This window comes from Siphateles boraxobius, unplaced genomic scaffold (assembly GCF_051911475.1).
Source record: "Siphateles boraxobius isolate OS27281-9 unplaced genomic scaffold, OSU_SipBor_1 65, whole genome shotgun sequence".
NCBI lineage: Eukaryota > Metazoa > Chordata > Actinopteri > Cypriniformes > Leuciscidae > Siphateles > Siphateles boraxobius.
In genome coordinates this window covers 15,763,780-15,784,214 of record NW_027509192.1, presented here as the reverse complement: position 1 = coordinate 15,784,214, position 20,435 = coordinate 15,763,780, and the positions used below count along the sequence as shown (strand labels likewise).

Below are 20,435 nucleotides of genomic sequence, written 5' to 3'. Positions count from 1 at the left end.
TAAACCGTTTTGTTTATTCATGGTCCAAGTTCCCTAGATGAAGAACGACAGGTTCAGTGGGGAACCTGAGATTGGTCAACATGATAATCTTGGACCTGGTTTTGATTAACAAGCTGCCTACAAAGGCATCTCAAATGAAAACAACGCTTTGAGGGATAGATGTACAGCCCATTCAATAGCTTGTACTGTCTTGAGGCCCTAATTTTCACTGGAAAAACGAATTTGCAATGTGGGGGCTGAATGATCGACAACAAGGTAGATAACAATACAGGCCATTGACTGGACTGCATGTCTATGCCTCATTTCCTCACTCATTTGCATCTTTTATTAAATATACTGATTAAAGTTAATAGTCCTGTTCTCAACATGAAGCCTGTTCCAAAAGTGTAGGCAGCAAAATGACCTTGTTTTCTAAAGGTGTGGCCACATTTCCCATTGTCCTGTGAAACTTCCTGAGCAAAATCCAGTCATTTCAATCAGTGCGATTTCGCTTTAGTTTCACCCTTTTGGCTTCATTCATTCTATGGCATCCCTGAATGTGCCCTATCCTTCAAGCAGGAGGAACATTCAGAATGCATTGCAAAAAACACAGACATAAAGCCAAAATGGCAAAGAAGTCGAGAAAAATGTTTATTAAAAAGGATGATGTATTTTTGTAGGCCAAAACCCAAAAAACAAGTAAGCATTTTAACTCTTTACCAGTCCAATTGTCCTGAAGTCAATGTGTGTGTGTGTGTGTATGTGTGTGTTTTTGAAGATTATCATGATGAACAAAACATTTAAGAATCATAAACTGTTGTTGGTCTTAAAGCTTATTTTCTGCAACAATCACAATCATTTTTTTTTTTTTTTCAAGGGAACCAGGGTGATGCTAATTCTGGGTTCATTCACTGACATAATCTTCCCATTTTTAAAAGATCAATAAGTCTCTTCAAATTTCAGATAATGTGACATTTTCATCACAAGAAGGTTAGTTCAGGTTGTCAAATGTCATGTGGTGCGTTTCCTTTAAATTTGAATAAATTAATGAATAATTAGTCAAATTGTTAAAACATATGTACAATCATATTTATTCAAGGTGTAAGTATAATATATTATTAATTTTTACATGATGGTTTTACCACAACATTTTTAGCCATTAAACAAACTTTTCTTGTAATTGTATACAGATGCTTCAAAACCACATGGAAACAACAGAAATACAAAGAGGACATGTCTAAAAATTGGCATGTGTTTTAAAAGATTTTTCCTTTTCTTAATTTTTGTGATCCGTTGAGAAAAGTATGTCTAGCATTGTAGGTCACATCACAAAGCCAATATGGCAGATTATATTCATACTACACACCTGCATACTTAGAACTTTCTTTTTTAACAGCGGAGTTCTTCAAATTTAGTGTGATTTTGGACACAGCTACTCTAGATGTTTCACTAGGTTTTTTAAATCTGAGATGAAGACAATTGCAGGAAGATCAATTGTAATTCACTGCAAGAGAGTCTGTGTTCCAGAAATGACAGAAGAGAATAAAAATCCTGATTTACAATGAAAAGAAACCTTTTTTTAATGGCATGTCCCGTCTCGCTGACTATGCACTGGCCTACTAGTCACTCAAGACTCTGTGACCCAGATTCCCTGTTGTTGTCAAAACACTTCGTTCTCATGTAACTCCGCAAGACTGTGAGAAAGCCGGACGTGTTCTGAAGGACAGCACAGATCCGGAGACTCTCACACACTTTGTGTTTAAAAAACAGCTTCTTAATCTTGTGCCAAACAGACAGTCTGTCCAAAAATGCGCACAAGGGCAAAATTAAAAATCATTGCCAGGAACAAGGTCAGAAGAGCAGCATTTTTTTGAATGAATGAGTGAATGAAGCAACTCCGCTGGGTAAAAACAGTCACAAAACACACACGACCTCCCCTGTGCCGGCTGACTCACACCATTAATGATAAAAACACATAGGCGTGACAGAATGTAGTACACACTGCGGTCTTAGCTCACCAATTACTGATCTACTCACACTACCCTTCTCGTGCTCTTCACATGTCGGTCAAAAATGACAGATTTTTTACTTATTTTTTGTCAAAGAAATGAATGTACTATACTTTAGTTTGATAATGTTTTTTTTACACTAAATTATATTTACGCTGTATTTATAATCAATTTATTCACTTTTTGAGCATAGACCTGAAAATTTAATTTACAACTTAAACTGTGGTAAATATTGAATGCTTTAGAGCACATACTTAAGTTTGATCTCTTTTCAAAGACGACACTTGGCAGGTTATTGCTGAAGTAAAGTTTTTTTTGTCACGATCCCCTATACGGGATATCTAACTTTACTTCGCTATATTACTATTAAATCCTAATCTAATTATGACAAACTATATATCGTTGGAAAGGTCTAAGACTTCTGAATAGATATTTTAGCGCTGTTTTTTTCTTACAAATTATGTTTGAACAGTAATATATGAATTTATGACAAGAGTGCGGCTCAAAAAAATCGACGTCATTACTGGATTTTCGGACCTTTGTCACAAAAAGTCGACGCACACACTTTTAATAATTGAAACTTTGGGTTTTAATGCTAAAAGTTCATAATAAAACATAATCTAGTATTTGTCAATAAAAAAAGATAAAATTATATTTTAAAAAGTAAAGTAAGAAGTCCTCTAAAAAGTATAATATATATATATATATTATATATATATAAATAATTTTATTATTATATCACATATTTTAGTAGTTATCATAAATTAGGTATCATTTGAAAGCTTACGAGCTCAGAATTCATCCTGTGAAAACCGTTTTGAAATTGGATGTTGCGTTTCCATAGAAATGGTATTTTTGTTATTAGGCCCCTCCCCTTTTGGGCATCATCTTTCATAATTTATTATCAAAACCTTTTCTGATATTTACAAAACACATTTTCAGAAAGGTCTGAGTCTCAAGGTTCCATATTTAGTGACAGAAGTGATATTTGGATAGAAATTTATGAATTTGTTACAGCAGATTGCATACAATTAAATTCAATGGAATGCAATGGCACCCGGTGGCTATTTTTGGTACTACGCCTAAACAAAATCTCATGGGTACTTCAATTTTTGTGATATCAACTTGAAATTTGGAACACAACTTGGTTAGATATATAGCTTTATTTTATAGTAATTTTATAGTAAAAAATATTTTGTAAATTATTTATTTTATATTAAAAGATATATATTAATAAAGTATATTTGATTTACTGTAAATTATAACTTCCATAACTCTTTCATACTTTAATTTATTGAAGTGCTTTCACTTCAGTAATAATCTGCTGATTGTTTTCTTTAAAACAAGACCAAACTTAGGTCTGTATTCCAAAGCATTCTTGAATTACAACTATTTAAGTCTGTATAGTGCATTTAAATGTCAATTATCAAAAGGGGGGTGACAGCTAAGGGGTTTTAAGTGGAAAAAAAGTAAAGTTTTAACGCTTTGAGTAAGATTTTTTTTGGCTGCAGAGCCAAAAGTTTTCACTAGATAAAAAATTAGGGCTGCAACAACTAATCGATAAAATCGATTATAATCGATTATGAAAATCGATGTCAACGAATGTCATTATCGATTAGTTGGTCTGCTTACGTCACGGGGAGCGTTTACTGGTACGCACACACACGCAAGGTCTCTCTCCCTCAGGCGCTCTGCCGAGCGCGCGCGCTACACGGTTTGGAGCAGTCTCTTATGTCTCGCATGCGCGCTCTAGATTTCGGGAGTTTGAACTAATTCGCGGGCATCAGGGAGCCGCAATCAATATGCGGGAGACTCCCGGGACTTCCGGGATGTCTGTATTTTGTCTCGAGCATCAGGTTGTGCAATCAGTTCGCTCGCAACTTAAGTGATGGATTAAAATAGCGCTACCGCAGAAATAGGTTAAATTAAAACGGTGTTTACAAAGTGAAGCATTAAATACAAAGGCAGTTAATAACAGCAGCAGTAAAATATTGTTTTTTAGTCACTGTACTCAGTGGTTTTCAGCGAATGCTTGTGCACTAATGCATAATTTCTCCTGTCCTTTACTCAAGCCTGTTAGCTTGCTGGGTAACGTTACCTCCATTCCGTTCTCTTTTTATAGCATTTGTTTACTAAGTTTTAATTGTTTTTCAAACGCGATCTACTGCGGCTCTACGTTCACACAATTGTTTTCAGTCTTTCTATATTTATTTAATCAATTTATCCTTATATTATATTATTTTATATATTATATATATAATATATATTATATTCTTTATCCTTATATTCCTTATATATAATTAATTTTAAATAAAAATTAAATGAATTATATATTTTAGATGTTTTTAGTTTGTTTTTAGTTCAGATATTCACATCTGAACAACATGTCTGTGTAAATTTGTTTTAACAAAAATTGTGTTAAAACATAATATGTTGGATATCATTTTTTTAACAATAATCATGTTTGTCAACTTGCCATCAGCAATTATCATTAAAAACAATGCAAATATTGATATTAGTAAAACTCAATGTGTGGCTTTTGCACTTTTTAAAGTACACTTTTACACATAAATACCCTGATTTACGGTTTTATTTAGTTATAATAAAAAAAAATCTAATTTAATTTCTATCCGATTAATCGATTAATCGAAAAAATAATCGTCCGATTAATCGATTATCAAAATAATCGTTAGTTGCAGCCCTATAAAAAATAGATACAATTTTTACACGACCATTTAACCTTTTCGAATCATGTCCATGATTTATTTTTGAGTTCACATAGCAAGTACCAAAAACTTTACCAAGTTTCGTACCATTCCAAAGAAGAATAAAAAAAGAAATTAAAAAAACGTAAATTCTTTTCCAAAAAAAAAAAAAAAGACAGAAGATCACCAGAGTAGTTTGAACAAAAACATTGATTGTGGATGGGTTTCATAGTGATTCAGGATCTGAGAAGCTAACTGAAAGGTTGTAGGATTGAACTTCTGTTACACTATTAATGTTCATTTATCAGCAAAAGATCTGGAGGGCTTGCTCATCCTATCTGTCTGACATCTGCACAACTGGCTTGAACTGGCTTGAGCTTGAACTTGCTCTCCTTAAAGTTGACTTATTTATGCTATCATTTATTAAAGAGGTTTGGCAGATTAATTGGAAAAAGTTACTTTTTTTCCTATGAAGGTCCTCAACTATTCAGGTCATCAGAGAATGTCATATAAAACATATTTAGTATTTAGAATTTATTTAGTTGTTTATTTAGTACATATATTAAGTAGTAGTTTAACACACCTACTCATTTGTATAATTATTACAAAACAGTTTTGCAACCTCTAGGCATTCATGTGGACAAACCAACTTGTTTTATATAGTTAAGATCCAAGCGCTGAAGGTGCTTAAGCATCTATTATAAACGTTAGTGTTCTGCTGCTTCTTCCGCTCAAGTCTATGGCAGCCCATAGAACCGTATGGTAAAAAATCGTGAAATTTGGCACACAGATAGAGGACAGTCTGAACATTAACCACAGCAATTTTGAAGTCTCTAACTCTATCTGTCTAGCGCCACCAACTGTCCAAAGTTGCACTCATGTTTAAGCTAATAACTTTTGAATCGTAAGGGCTAAAAACATTCCTTGGCATAAGATGATTCGATTGCATTTGATTGACTATTCCACGTAATTTTCCATCATGAAAATTCTTCCTGCATTTAGAATTGCTTTTTCTAACTCCAAAACCGTTTGTCTGATTCTCATGTAAATCGAACCAGATCATCTTCAGACCAAGCAGACAAAAACAAAACATGGAATTCAAGTAAATAACTCAGAAATTAATTCAACGAAGAGCATGCCAAAGTGGACGTGAGGCTATGGCCGTGTCTCAAATGGCATACTTCATATGCACTTTCGGACTTACAATGGCTGCCACGTGCGCGTGTCCGTTAAGTCCATGAGACCATAATAGGGTGTCCCAATTGTCATTTTAGGTTTCAGAAGGGTGCTCGTGAGCGCCCCCTTTGCGGTCGATATGCGCCCTCAATGCGCACTTTTGTAGAGCCCGCACTGGAGCAAGCTCTTCTTAGACTTCTTCCCGACAGTCAAAGCAGCGTTACGTCACGAAAGTGCAGACTCAAAGGAAGACTGCGAATGTTTAGGGTGCCATTTGGGACAGGGCCTAAATCTATGAAACGCTTTACTGTATTCAGACCAAACTTGGTGCGTGGTTATGACTAACATGACTTGAATGTACCTGCACAGTTTCGGCACAGTGCCACCTAGTGGTTAGGAGATATTTTTTATTTTTGTGTATAACAGTTTGAGCAAAAAAAAAAAAAAAAAAAAAAAATTTCATAAAAGATGGTCTCTTTAGATTCAACATACCGAGTCAAAAGATTCCCAATTTTCCCATGACATGTAAAAACAAATGTCCCCTCCGGACATCACTTTTGGCCACTACTATACATCAGCATCCCATGCCTAACTATATGCTTATTTTCAGCAGGGAAGGGACAACCTAGACTTAGTGTCAAAACCACACAGTCTTCTTTCTAGAATATTTAAATGAATATCACTTAGTCTTCTAATAAAGCAGTACGCTTTTTACACATTTAATTCCTGATGTATTCATGAAAATGTTAGCTGTGTCAGTCGATTTGGCCATGTCTCTTCAGAGTTGAAATATAGAATTAGTGAGTGTGACAGTAAAGTGAGAAGATCCACAGTAATGAGCTCTTCCATTTAGATAAATTGTTCTTATTAAAACACTGAATCATGAGCCAAAACAATTTACTGACATTAGTTTTGGAAACAAGAACATTTCCACATCTGATTAATTCAAATTAATCATATATTCACACACAAAAAAATGCAAAACTAATGTAAAATGTAAAAATGTAATATATAATTGAATTTTTTAAAAGTTAAGTTTGCAAATAATAAAAATAAATAAGGCATGGAGAAAAGTTCCCAAAGGCTTTAAAAAAATGAAATAAAGTTAAATTAAAACAAAAAGTTAATTTTAATGTAACTTAAATAGACATAAATGTCTAACACCTTTAAATTAAAAATGTTCTATTAGAATGTTCTTTTTCCCTCAGCAAGTTTAAGCAAGGATAGACAGACACTTCACAGCACAGTAGGTGAATGGCACAATAAATGCAGCCTCGGGATTTACCACAGGTTTGAATCAGCACCTCTCTGACATAGTCTCAACAAACACTGAGCGCCATGAACATCACAAACCTGGAATTTTTTGGCGGGGCTGTCCAAAGGCAAAGATGCATCACCTGGTGCACGGGGAAGAAAACGTAGATCCCTGAGCAATGGAAAAAGTAATGCCGTCTAATGAGTCATCGCTCATGCTATTTCCTTTCCTAGACAGGTTTGTGCTTGGAGACTTGCAAAGAATACATCTGACATAAAATGTCTTTTGCCAGCTGCTGGCAGACTGAATTCAACCTCCTTTCTCTTTCAAAGTAACATGGTGTGATAAAACACTCACTTCAAGTTCAAAACATGAATGACAAGCTTCCAGGTGCATAGAAGCTCCTGCAAGAAAAAGTGAGGCCCACTGTATTATTTAGTCCAAAGGGCACTTTAGACCGATCGGTGTATTACATCAAACTGCCGGAGAGTGATTAGAGAGCAGACGGCTCTGTATCCTTTCGAATCACTCTCACGGTACTTTCATACGCAGATCAGTCTGCACTGCTTCCAACACACCTTCTGACTTAATTCCTGAATGAAGCAGCCATGTGAATGAATGAAATTAGACGGAACTAGAAAATCCGTTTTAGTTACATTTACTCATCCTCGTGTTGTTTCAACCCTGTGTGACTTTCTTTCTTTTGCGCAAAACAAAAGAAGATATTTTGAAGAATGTTGGTGCTTGAACGGTTCTGGTCAGTAAATATATCTAAATGCCAATTAATACGCAGCTTCTGAAAAAAAATCATGGCCGCTGTAGCCTACATTTTTATCATTTAACACAAAAATGATTTTAAATTATCTTTTGGGGTTAATTTCTCAGCCAAATCTGAATTATTAATTAATCATTATTAATAAATGAATTGGCACATCATGTAATTAATTTGAGGGTTTTTTCTTTTTTTTTCGCTTGACAGCCCTAATTAAACTCGCTCATGCATCATACTCAATGATGTTTGTTGGAAATATAAAAATGCAGGAAGATTTCTGTGATGGGTAGTGTACGGGCGTGGCCAAGAACAGGCAGGACAGGGAGTGAGCAAATGAAAAAATTTATTCTTACAAAATAATATACAGGGGCAGATATAATGAAAATAATTCCCAAAGAAAAGTCTCTATAAAAATCGAAGACTTAAGATGGAAGTTAACTGAAACAAACAAAAATTAACCAGGCCTAAAAATAAATCTCCCCTGTTAACAAAAAAAATAAAAATAACTACAAACAAAACAACTTAGGTCAGCAGATCATGATGTTACTGTGGCTAGACCAGAACCTGACTCCATTGATACCTTCACCACTGCTAGATATACTGCTTAGCCTGTACCAAACAAAAATAGAGGTAAATATCAAAATAAACTTTTCCCCAATCAACAATAATATTTACCTCAAAATATACACTGTATCGTACCTAACATAATTCAATCAACTACTTAAAGCACAATACAACAACAATTTCAAACAACCAAAACGAAATTAAACTGAATGAAATAAAATAAAAAGATCCCCCTCCGAGCCGGATCATGATGGTACAGTTCAATTTCCTCTGGAACAGCACAAGTTTGGAGGCTGAAGCCCCGCCTCTTCCTTGGTTTGCTGACTCCTGGAATGCGGCCGTTCACTCCATGGACCAGAGAAATCCAGGACCCAGGTAGAGTTAAACAGCAAAGAAGAATATAAGTAGTGTGCACCCTTCTATACATTCAAACTTTAATAAACTGTTAACTTGTTAACCCGTCCTGTGTTTGTTTTTTATACTAAGTGGATTTAAATAAAACAAACCATGTTAAACTAAACTTCAAAATAACCAAATTAAATCATGATAGAATTAAAGATGTGAGGTGAGCTACGCACCCGTCACAGGTAGGTTTAGGGCTTTGGGACAGAACACAGTCTGTACAGCATAAAAATCCTTATGTCTGGGGAATGTCCCCATAAAACATGGAAACTCAATGTTGGACACATGGCCAACGGGTCTGTAGGGACTGGATAATATATGATACCTGGCTTAAAGCACATACCTGACGACTATAACTGATGCTCCCTTTTAAAAGTTTTATATCCAAGCGCAGGCAGAGACCAAACTTGCACCAATGATACAGAAGGCCCAGCCAATGTATTATGGTTAGCCCTTACAAGACATCTATATCTCTTCTTCTCTGTATCACTTTCATTTTTTTTTTTTTTTTACAGTAGATAATAATTGATAGCAATAACATTATACATTGCTACTTTACAATACTACACATTCTGGATGGGGAAATATACAGTGTGTGTGTGTGTGTGTGTGTGTGTGTGTGTGTGTGTGTGTGTGTGTGTGTGTGTGTGTGGAGATATGTTCATCCATATTGCTTTGTTTTATGTTGTTTGTTTGATTATTTGTTTGCTCATTAGTTTCATCTCGTATTATGCATTCTTTTCTTGTTTGTATCAACAAGCTTATTGTTTTTTCAACATCTATATTTGTCTATATTTGTGTTTTGCTGTTGTTTTCTTTATGTACTTATCTGAATTGCATTGTTTGCTTAATATAAAAAAATATAAAAAATAAAATAAACACTGGAAACCCAGACGTGCGTGTGCGTAGTACATGAACCAGTCAAGAGTTTGGAATATTTTAGATTTTTTGAAAAAAAGTCGCTTCTGCTCACCAAGGCTGCATTCATTTGATAAAACACAGTAAAAACGATAATATTGTGAAATATTATTATACTTTATTAATAATAAACATTGAAAACATTATTTTAATGTATACATTTTAAAATGTAATTTAATGTAAAATGTAAGCTGAATTTTTCATCATTACTCCAGTCTTCAGTGTCACATGATCCTTCTGAACCCATTCTAATATGCTGATTTGCTGCATAGAGAGATTGTTTGTAACATTATACATCTATTTATTTTTCCCTGTTGAAAATATAAGTCATTTCTAGGGCTGGGTATCGTTACAAAATTTTGGATATCGATACCTTGACTTCGATACCGGTTCCTGAACGATTCTTTTTTTCCATACCAATTTTATGAAACCCGTTTTAACAATATTACATCACCTATAATTTTTTTTATTTAATTTTTTCAGTTTGTTGACTTTTTTACACTCATATTCTGAGTCTGTAAAAAAGCACGGTTACACTTTATTTTAAGGTTTCATTGTTACACTGTAATTATACATTTAAGTACTGAGTAATAATAATTAACTACATGTACTTACTATAGAGTAAGAGTTATGATTAGGGTTTGGTTGAGGGTTAGTTGCATGTAATTATGCATAATTTATAGTTATTACGATGGTAGCTACATGTAAGATATGTAACAATGACACTGTAAAATAAAGTGTTACCAAAAGCACCAGTGCTAAAGTTTTCTATGTTTCCTAATCATTTAACAACATGTATTCTTTACTTCAATGATTTCATTGTTTCTGCTATAACTTAATGCATTCTTTTACAATGAAACTGAATGAAAATTAATTGAAATGCATTACACACAGTCACCTCTGACACTTACACAGACACACACACACACACACTACACCCTCACTTGCGACGAGCCACGTCTCTGGGCAATCGTGTAAACTAGTGTTTTTCCGCCACAGCCAATCATGCTGCATGTTTATTGTTTCACTGACCGAGATTAACCACTTAGGTATCGAAATTTGGTACCGAAAAACAAGACATGTTTCGATACTCGATAGTATCGAGGCAATTCGGTCGGTACCTAAAAAGTATCGAACTCCATACCCAGCCCTAGTCATTTCCGATCACTTTAATGCATCCTTGCTGAATAAAAGCATTATTATTATTATTATTTTTTTTTTATTTTAGCCCAAAATTCTGAATGATAAATAAATATATTACATAATTAATTGTGGCTGCCATCTTCATGTAAATTAGTTTTCATGTTTATTGTGTTTATAATAGTTCTCAGTGGCTCATTTCAGATCACCATGTTACAATTTATGACCGTTGTTAAAGAAAATACTTACCAACCCAGACATCACTTGCAGTTACGCTGCTATGCGAGTGAAGTGCAACAGGCCTCACACTGCCCAAACCCTGACCTCAAAATCCTGAATCTCTACCATCCAGCTCTGCGCAGCATGAGCACTGTCTCTGCTTAAAGCCTTTTATTCAGCTATCAACGCCTCAGAAGCTCTGACCTTTTCAAAAAGAGTCTCCGCTTGCACCCTAACCTCAAACACCATCAGGCCTTCAGAGTCTGGAGAGCTTTTTCTCAGTTGTCTGCACCTCTTGAGTAATGTCTGATAGTAGAAGATAGTAACAGGCTTAAATGAGTGTTAACAGTCTCACAATTCAAGCACACTTCCCTGCCGACTTGCATCAGGGCCTGAGAGTTACAATGAATGTGTCCAGTGGAATAATATGCCTGCAGAGGTTAAGCTTGTTGGGGATTGTGAGAGTTCGAAAGAAAGTGTGTTTGTGATAGATTGACAAAGAAATAGAAAAAGGGCAGAAAGAGAGAGAGAGAGAATAAGTTGATTTGTGTATGCTTATGTAAAAACACAAGAGGCTATTGAGTTATTGTAACAGCACTCTGAAACAGTGAGTGTGGAAGCTACACTAAATGCTAGGCTACTCATAATTTAAAGCAGTTAAACAAAAGCTCCACTTTGGTACGGTTTGCTACTTTGAAAACAAAACTACATATCAGAGTAAATATTTGTACAATCACAGCAACATTTACCAAGCACAAAAACTATACGGATGTATAGGTACATTTACAAACATTCTAAAAACTAAACAAAACACAAGAAACACATCTAGAGTGACAAATAACAGAATCTAACTAAATATTTAACTATATGAATAATTATAATAATTTGAAGAATGTCGGGATCCAAACATCAGAGCCCATTGACCTTAAAGTCCCTGTAAAGTCAAAATTAAGTACGAGTTCTGAGTTTGTCACACCACAGAAAAATGTGTTATTAGCCACCCAGCCAAATTTGAATGTTAAAAAAAGCAGGCAAGTACATAAAATAAGCTATCAAAATCTTGAAAAAATGAGCAGTAGTCTCTGCTCTCAAATGCTGGAGGCGTGTCCTCTGGCTGCGCTGAAACCACGCCCACTAACACTCACCAGTTGTTGGCTCGACGGGAGGATGAAGGCCGAGGCGGGAGATAGTCGGCTCAGCCCCATTCACCAGTAACAGCGGATTATCAGTGAATCCCAGTTGTCTCCGACGAAAGTTTATAAAACTATCTTGTGTAAAAAGATCACTACAGAGGCGGGTGTTTGCGGTCTTCCTCAGCTCTCCATCAAGATGTCTCTTCACAAAATTAATCCACCTCTTCTTGATGTGATCGTTTTTCGGAAATGCAAATAAGGACACCGATCTATTTTGTACGTGACCGCATCCAGTTAGTACGCGTTTCCGTGACGATTGCATAGCTAGCTAGCAAACTGTAGGCTGTAGTAACTAATATTACTGACAGTAACTCGCGATTGAGCGGCAAACTGATGTTATTAATGTGCTCTATTTATATTGTTAGTGGAGCGGGTGCAAGTAAATAATGACATTTTTTATGATAGTGTGAACAATCCCTTTAAATGTATCACTGAATCATTCTAATCAGATTCCTTCATACAGTATGAACTGTCAAAACAAATTACTAAAATGAATCGGATTTCTCAATGCGAGATATAGACCAGTGAATTTGTTTTTGAACCAAATAAACTAATTTATATCTGTAAACTAGAGTATGTTCACTACACGCGTTTACAATGTGTGAATATCACACATGTTACATGTTGCCCATACAGATTTACACAGGGGAAGTGTCAGGGCCCTCAGAGAGGGCCTAAACTATTGTAAAAATTAACATTTACAAAAAACCTAACTTTATAATTTGACAATAAACATCTAAATCTTTTTGAGTAAATAAACTCTTCAAATGTGCCTATTCAGTGTGTGTTGTGTAGATGTCCGTTTTCTCCATATTAGGATTGTGATTGGGTTAGGGTTAGCTATAAAACTACAGAGGGCCAAGCCATAGCCATTTCAAATGACCAATCATATTGTCCTTTTTAACGGGTGGTGCTTGTTATCAATAAGTTTGTCGCGTTTCGCCCGCTGTAAGGAAATTGATTATAAAAAAATGCTGATTAAAATAGCTAGCACTTTTTCCCTATGGAAACCACAAGCAACATTAATGAGGACATCGGTACTAATTCACTATCCACGCCGTTTTCAAGATGAACTTTTAAAGAGTTAATCGGCAAAGGAAGACCTACACCAGAGCTTAGTCTTGTGCAGAAAGCCAAAGCTTTTGAAAGCATTTCAACCCCAGCAATTATAAGTGATACCCCTAGATGACAGCATCCATCAAGAAGCAGATAGGCTAGGTGACTGATTTTGCAGAATTACTAGTCAGTCTGTAAATTTTATTAACTTTGCAACCATGCACATTTGCTGTAAATCGGCATAATAGTTAAATTATTCCCAAATCATAAGTTTAAGACGGTCTGATAAATAGATTTAATCAGCTGCTGTGCCAGTCTAATGATATGATTTATTATCAACATAAGCGGAAATGTCTGTAGCTAAGTGCTTTGGTCTGAGCGCTGTCATGATGCGTTGGCTTAGCAAGGCACACTATGCAGGAATTCTGTCTTTGTCAAACAGCGACCCCTAGAGTCGCTGTAGAGTACTTGTATTTAACGTTACTGTCGTAAATACCACTCACGCAGAGCGTCTCTGCACTTTATAATAATAAAGTAGCCTACCGCGTTTGATGGCTTATAACGTTTTTACATGATTGCAGCTAAATTACCAGTAAATAGCCTGTAGCCTAGGCCTACTGTATAATTTCATTTGTGTTAACATTACAAAATGCCAGATGACATCAATAAAGTTACATGTATGTCGCAGTATTTCGTAACTATGTCCGTTATGATGTCGTTAGACATGATTATTGCAATTTATCATAATAGTTTGCAAATTGCGCTCATTTACACTATTTACAACGTGTAGGCTTATTTATGTCCTGATAATTATGTGAGATATTGACAACTGTTCTCATGATAATCGCAGGAATCAACTTTAACAGTGAAAGATCGAGTGGGACTCTTGTCCGGTTCCTCGCGCTGTCAGATTCTCGTTTCCTTTTTCTAGACTCTTCCGATCGGGCTTTCTTCGTTTTTATTCGCCATTCTGAAAACGCCACCATTCAACCCGAAAAAAGTAATATAACCATTCCAATAACTCCGAAGCTGTTCAGTTAAGCTAAAAAAAACTGCATAGTTCCCCTTTAAATTATGTCTGTTTTGTGGCCAGTTGTCACCATATTCCGCTGAAATGACACAGTGATTGTGTGATGCTGCAATTCTTTGTAATGATGATTTGCAATTTATAACGTTTAGTTTAATTTTGGTGACAACTCTCACGCTCACTCTGAAGTTTGCTTGTGGCATATTGTCAAAGGTAACATGCATTATTTTGGTCCCTGAGTTATCCAAAGTTGAGTAGTCGTATTCTAAAAAATTAAATTCTGCTTATATTAACAGGTTGTTTATTATTTGAATAGGTTATGTAACCCCTAAAAATGAGTCCAAAGTTCAGCATTAAAAACAATGGAGGAGTTAGTCTCGGTTGCAGTCTTGCATGGCAACAGAGAAGGTCATAAAAAGGAAGAAAAATTAGGTATGCACAATTAAAATGAATCAGGGATTTTCAGATTGATATCTCTGTGACATTTGATTGCCCTGGAATAGTTGAGCAGACAGGGAAGTTCACGCCTCTCAAACTAAACACGGTTCTGCTGCTGACCCACGTCTTCATATTACCAATCTCACTCCAGACACACACACACACACAGATCCTCATTAATATTGGATCAACAGAAAGAAGTGTATTTCTGTTACACAAGAATGTGAGGCCAGACAAGGTGAAGGAAAAGACCGAAGAAAAGATACTGGCTCTGAAAATTGTGAATATTTATGTTACCAACAAACAATTAAGTAAGAATTAAGAGTCATTTTTACTTCTTCATTTTCAAAGATGCTTTTATCAAAAGTGACAAAGCGCATTCAACTTGACAGTACATGTGTTCCCTGGAAATTAAACCCATGACCTTTGCATTTTGATAACACCATTCTCTACCAGTTGAGATAAAAGTAGCAAGAACTAGAAAGAGAAAAAAAAAACAAGCACCATGGAAATAACACAAAATAGTGACTGTATTCAACTTTAAGCAGCTCAAGTGCTTTTTTTTTTTTTTGCCAATTTGTTTTCCCTTTCTTTCAAAGATAAAATGATATTATTTACAAATTTTACAAATACAAAAGTTTTCGCAAATGTTTTGCATCAAAAGCAGCCTGTGAAATAAAAAAAGATCTCAATGACTGTTTGGATGTTTTCAAAACCATAACACTCATAAACAAAGACTGCTTTGATAAATGAGCTTTGTTCCTATTGTATCTTACTGGATGGCCACTGTGAACTTTCCCAGCAAAGCATTGGATGTATTTATTTTTTATTAAAATTCTGCAGTTCACAACGTTTTCAACACAAATATAGAAATATTTGAGTTTAAACCTCGATTAAACATGATTAAAGCATATTCAAAGGCATTTTCTGGAGTCTGTTTGAGTATTGCTGCGCAGCCGCCTAGACACTAGAGATATTAACTCTATTCTCAAGTGAAAGTGTTTAGTGGAACATTATATATTTGCGTTAATAAGCAGTTGAACAGGTGTACCTAAAAAACAAATGGCGGGTGAGCATGTAATATTTTATATTAAAATAAGTAATGAGATAAAAGATTGTCTAGCAACTGACTGCACAACCATCGTGACCTTCGAATGTAATTGAGCATGTGTGAGAAATGTTGGTTAATGTGAGTATTAATGAATGTGTGGATGGCTGTGTGTGCCTGAGCTGAGTCCACAATATAACTGAGCGTAGACGGCAGGCTACTTGTTATCATTTCAAATATTTTTCTTCCACATACCCAGGTCTAACTCAAACAAACGGCTATAAATTAGATTAAATGAGGCTAATGACATTGATAGCTCACGGACAAGAGGAGAATAGTGATGCCGTCCAGCACTGGAAAAGTGTGAGGTCAAAGATTTTATAACAGCACTGAGTCATCACATTTAATACAATACGAAGCCCTCAATAAGATACAGAAACCGTAATAGTGATGAGGACTAGATTTGAACTCTGTCCTAATGGAAAAAGGACACTATGCAGCGATGAATCATGCACAATATAAAAACACAGGCTCATTGGAAAAACATGCCTGTGGCGACATTTCAGCAAAATGATATTACGTTGCCTTTCATTTCACAGCACTTTCAATGCTAAATTTTCAGTGAGTGGCGCTAAAAAGTGTTCAGCTGGCAATGTTTTATTACGTTGGTAATTGTACGCATCACGGCAGTTTGGAAATGAAAGGTTAATAATTTATCACGTACCACTTACACTAAACCTAACCGATTGTGTTAAAAGAAGCAAACGTGAGATAAAAACACACGCTATTTTAGCTTTCTTTTACAAGTGTTTGAGCTCTTTATTGTAACTTGTGTTTTAATGGGACTCATACCCAAGCAAGTGCACTGCTGTACCAGGGGAGCTACCGAGCAAGTTTACCACTTCAGAAAAGCCATACATGCACTATGGTAAAAGTGTTGTGTCTTTAATAATAAATAATCTGCCCTTGTGATCATCATTTGTGAGAAAAGGAATAAAAGTTGTTGGTGTTTTACTGCCGCTAGTGTTCATTTCAGCTGGAAACTGCAGTGATTCTTATGTATTGGTCCGTGTTTGGAGATTTTTTTTTGTTGCAAAATAACCAGGAGCTTCAAAAAAAAGTCTATCTTGATTCCATGTTGACTACACTTGTTATTCAGCAACAGTTGTGAGTTAGGTTTGAATGCTACTCTGAGAAGATTGATACAAGATGTGGACAGTGCAGGTGCAGGGGCCTCTCGGGCCCCATTACAACAGTGTTTTTTTTTTGTTTCTTTTTGGGACTACTGTATCTTTGCTCAGAATCTTGAAACACTGCGGGATGCTAGCAAAGAATGCACTGAATAGCAACATGTTACGGTAATGGAGATTGTACATTTTTGGGATATTTTTAGTGCACCATACATCAGTCAATAGAGACTTTGTCAGGCTTGACTGACAACTAAAGCATTGTAACTCTATATGGCTACTTCTTGGATCCAAAATGTTCATCTAAATTACTTGAAATTGTGATATGGCTTAGTGTAGCGCTCCCCCTCCTCCCATTTATCTGCCAAAATAAAAGCCTGAATGAATGTGTAGAAATTTATAGAAATATATTAGAAAACTGAGGCCTAAAAATATATATCTTATTTTACAATACAATGGTAAAATTACAATAGAAATAGATTGTGTCTTCAAACAATAAAAATAATTATAACAATAAAACTGGGATTTTTATTTCACTACAAACATAGTTCCAGTCCACTTTTAGACACGCACTTGCGAACTTCCCTAAGCACTTCCCCTCAGGGGAATCCCTGCCGCCATTTTGAAGTGCGTTCCACTTCGTGAAGTGGACGAGGGAAGTTTATATGGACAGACCCTCATTCCCTCGATTTTGACCGAGCGACCGAGTCTACTTCATATGTACACTTCAGGCAGTTCCATATACCGCAATGCAACACCATTGTGACGTCACCGCAGATCTCGTCTAATCACCACCACCAAAAACAACTATGATAAATTAAAAAGAATTTTCTTTATATAAAACAAGCCAAACACACCAATATACATTTGGATTCTGCATTAAACAAATTCTTAAATGGAATTTTTTTTTAAATAATAAATCAACTCCATAGCTGATTCCAAGTGATCAAGGGCTTAGGACGTTCGAGTTCAGCCCATTCCAGTTTCCGCCAGTAGTGGGCACTCGTGCAACGTAAGCAATGACGCGCATCCGAGTGAACGAGACGGAGGGAAGTTAGCGAGTGAAGGGAATGTCAATTTTGGACTGGAACGCAGCCATAGTATTACAATTGTAATAATAAATATTTTACAATAAAATCACAATTGCAATAGTAATATATTTTATATTTAGAGTTAAACTAACAAAACATCAATAATTATTATTATTATATCATTACTGTATTTATACATTTGACTTATTTTACAATGCAATAGTAATATTACAATAGTAATTATCTATTATCTATCATATTATTATTATTATTATCAAAAAGGAGTGTGAATGTAAAGCGGTTTGAGACAAAATTGCAACTGAAGCAGACTAAAAGATTTTAGTCCATTTTAAAGTCCAGGTTTTGTGTGAATGAAAAGAGAACAGACGTTCACTTCCATTTGTCAATATATCATTCATCGTACATGCATACACACACGCCTGCAGCCACCAGATTTCCACTATGCCAGTCTGAGGCCCTGGCTGAAAACTATGATCCACACACTGTTCATATTCTCAGTGCTGATTCTCAGGATCACTTCAACAACAATAATCCGTTACATTACCAGCATCAAAAACACCAGTGCCTTCTGCACCCTTTAAAATCAAGGATCACTTCAACAACAATAATCCGTTACATTACCAGCATCAAAAACACCAGTGCCAAAAGTCCCTGGCTCGGACGGCGTCCCCCGTCGTGTGCTCCAGAAACACTCTCACTATATCGCACATGTTTTCACTGACAAATTCAGCTTTTTCCCGATCCAGGCTGTTGACCCAACGTGCTTTCAATCTACCTTCATTTTCCACAAAATCTTCAAAAATGAACTTCAATGAATACCACACATAGTCACTTTACCAAGTCAGTCACCATGAATTGCTTTTCGAGGTCAGTTATGGTTCATAAAGAGTCTTTCATTCCAGGAAGGAACTCTATAACCAAGACGAACTTGGTCTTTGGTGAGGAGAATAACTAAAGAACTATATTTTACCACCATTTAAAGCTTATATGTGCATAAATAACAAGCATAATTTCCAACCAAATCAGCCCCATATGATCATCAAGTCTAATAGCATCTGACATGCACAGTAGCACACAAAACCAACATATTACACCCTTGCAAATGAAAGGGTTAAACTTTCTCTTATTTAATTACTTCTACAGGATCATCTACTATCCCTGCAGAGAGAAAAAGAAACTCAGGAAGCTCAAGTTTTGAATTAAATAATGTGGCCTCAGAGCAAACGTGCCATAAAGTTTATACTTCTTACTAATAAAACGTCATCAGAGACTTTCCTGTTTTGTCTTCATGTCATTATTAGCGTGGACATTCACTGTGACCGGCTCGGTTCCTCCCTATGTTTTCTTTACCGGTAATAATGTGGAACATTCATTCAGTGCCCCTCAATTCTGTACGTTTTTCATCGTGATAGGAAATACCAGACATAAACTCTGACCCCACAGTCTGAATGTTAAAAGCCAGCTACTGTGAGTGAATTATGATGATGAACAGAAAGCAATTTCCACAGTTTTAGTCTTACTTAAACCAAACCCAACCAAAAGGAATTCATTTTTTAAACTCCTTACCGTAAGTATTAAATATAGTGACTTGTTTGTCCCTTAAATGATTCTCAAATCATGCGGCTTTGGTGTTGAATGAAGATGCGCAATTACTTTTAAAAATCAATTGGACTTTTTCCTCAGTAGACGAAAAAACAAGCGATAAAATCGTGCATAGCCATTTTCTACAGACCACAACATCAATCGGCCACATACACAGTCACACTGCAGCTAATTTCGGTTGTCAGTTCAGCTTTTAGTGCTTAATCTGATTCTGTAATTTAGTTTATTCAACCGCATTAAAACTGCAGGTAGTGACGACTGCATTTACAAAAATTCTAAGCATTGTGTGTGGAACCGAACTGAACAACTAGTTGTTGATGTACAACGAGAGATATGAGAGACGACAGACGAGAAATCTCTGATGGACGTTAAAATACATATTTTAATTTGCATCATAGATTTATCTCTCGTCTGTATGTGAGGTGAAATCACAGAGAAAGCGTTACAAGACTTTAAAGGGATCGTTCACACAAAAATGAAAATCCTGTCATCATTCACTCACCCTCATGTCGTTCCAAACCCGTAAGACTTTCGTTCCTCTTCAGAACACAATGATATAAAGCGCCCGTGTCTCCTCGGAAAATTTGGACTAAACCACTTAATTCTTGGATCAGTTCAGGATGGATTAGTTTTATGATCTTTCTATTAACTTTTTGAAGCATCAAAGTGGTAGTTGTGTAGACTGTCAATGGA

The 20,435-nt window shown here is 35.7% G+C and overlaps 2 protein-coding genes across 5 annotated transcripts in view; both read right to left on the bottom strand.

Moving 5' to 3' along the window:
- Nucleotides 1-20,435, bottom strand: part of znf469 (zinc finger protein 469) — a 376,839-nt gene that overhangs the window by 136,745 nt on the left and 219,659 nt on the right. The gene's annotated exons all lie outside the window — the stretch shown is intronic.
- The window catches only part of LOC143721168 (troponin I, fast skeletal muscle-like), a 492,195-nt gene that overhangs the window by 311,962 nt on the left and 159,798 nt on the right, over nucleotides 1-20,435 (bottom strand). The window lies entirely within an intron of this gene.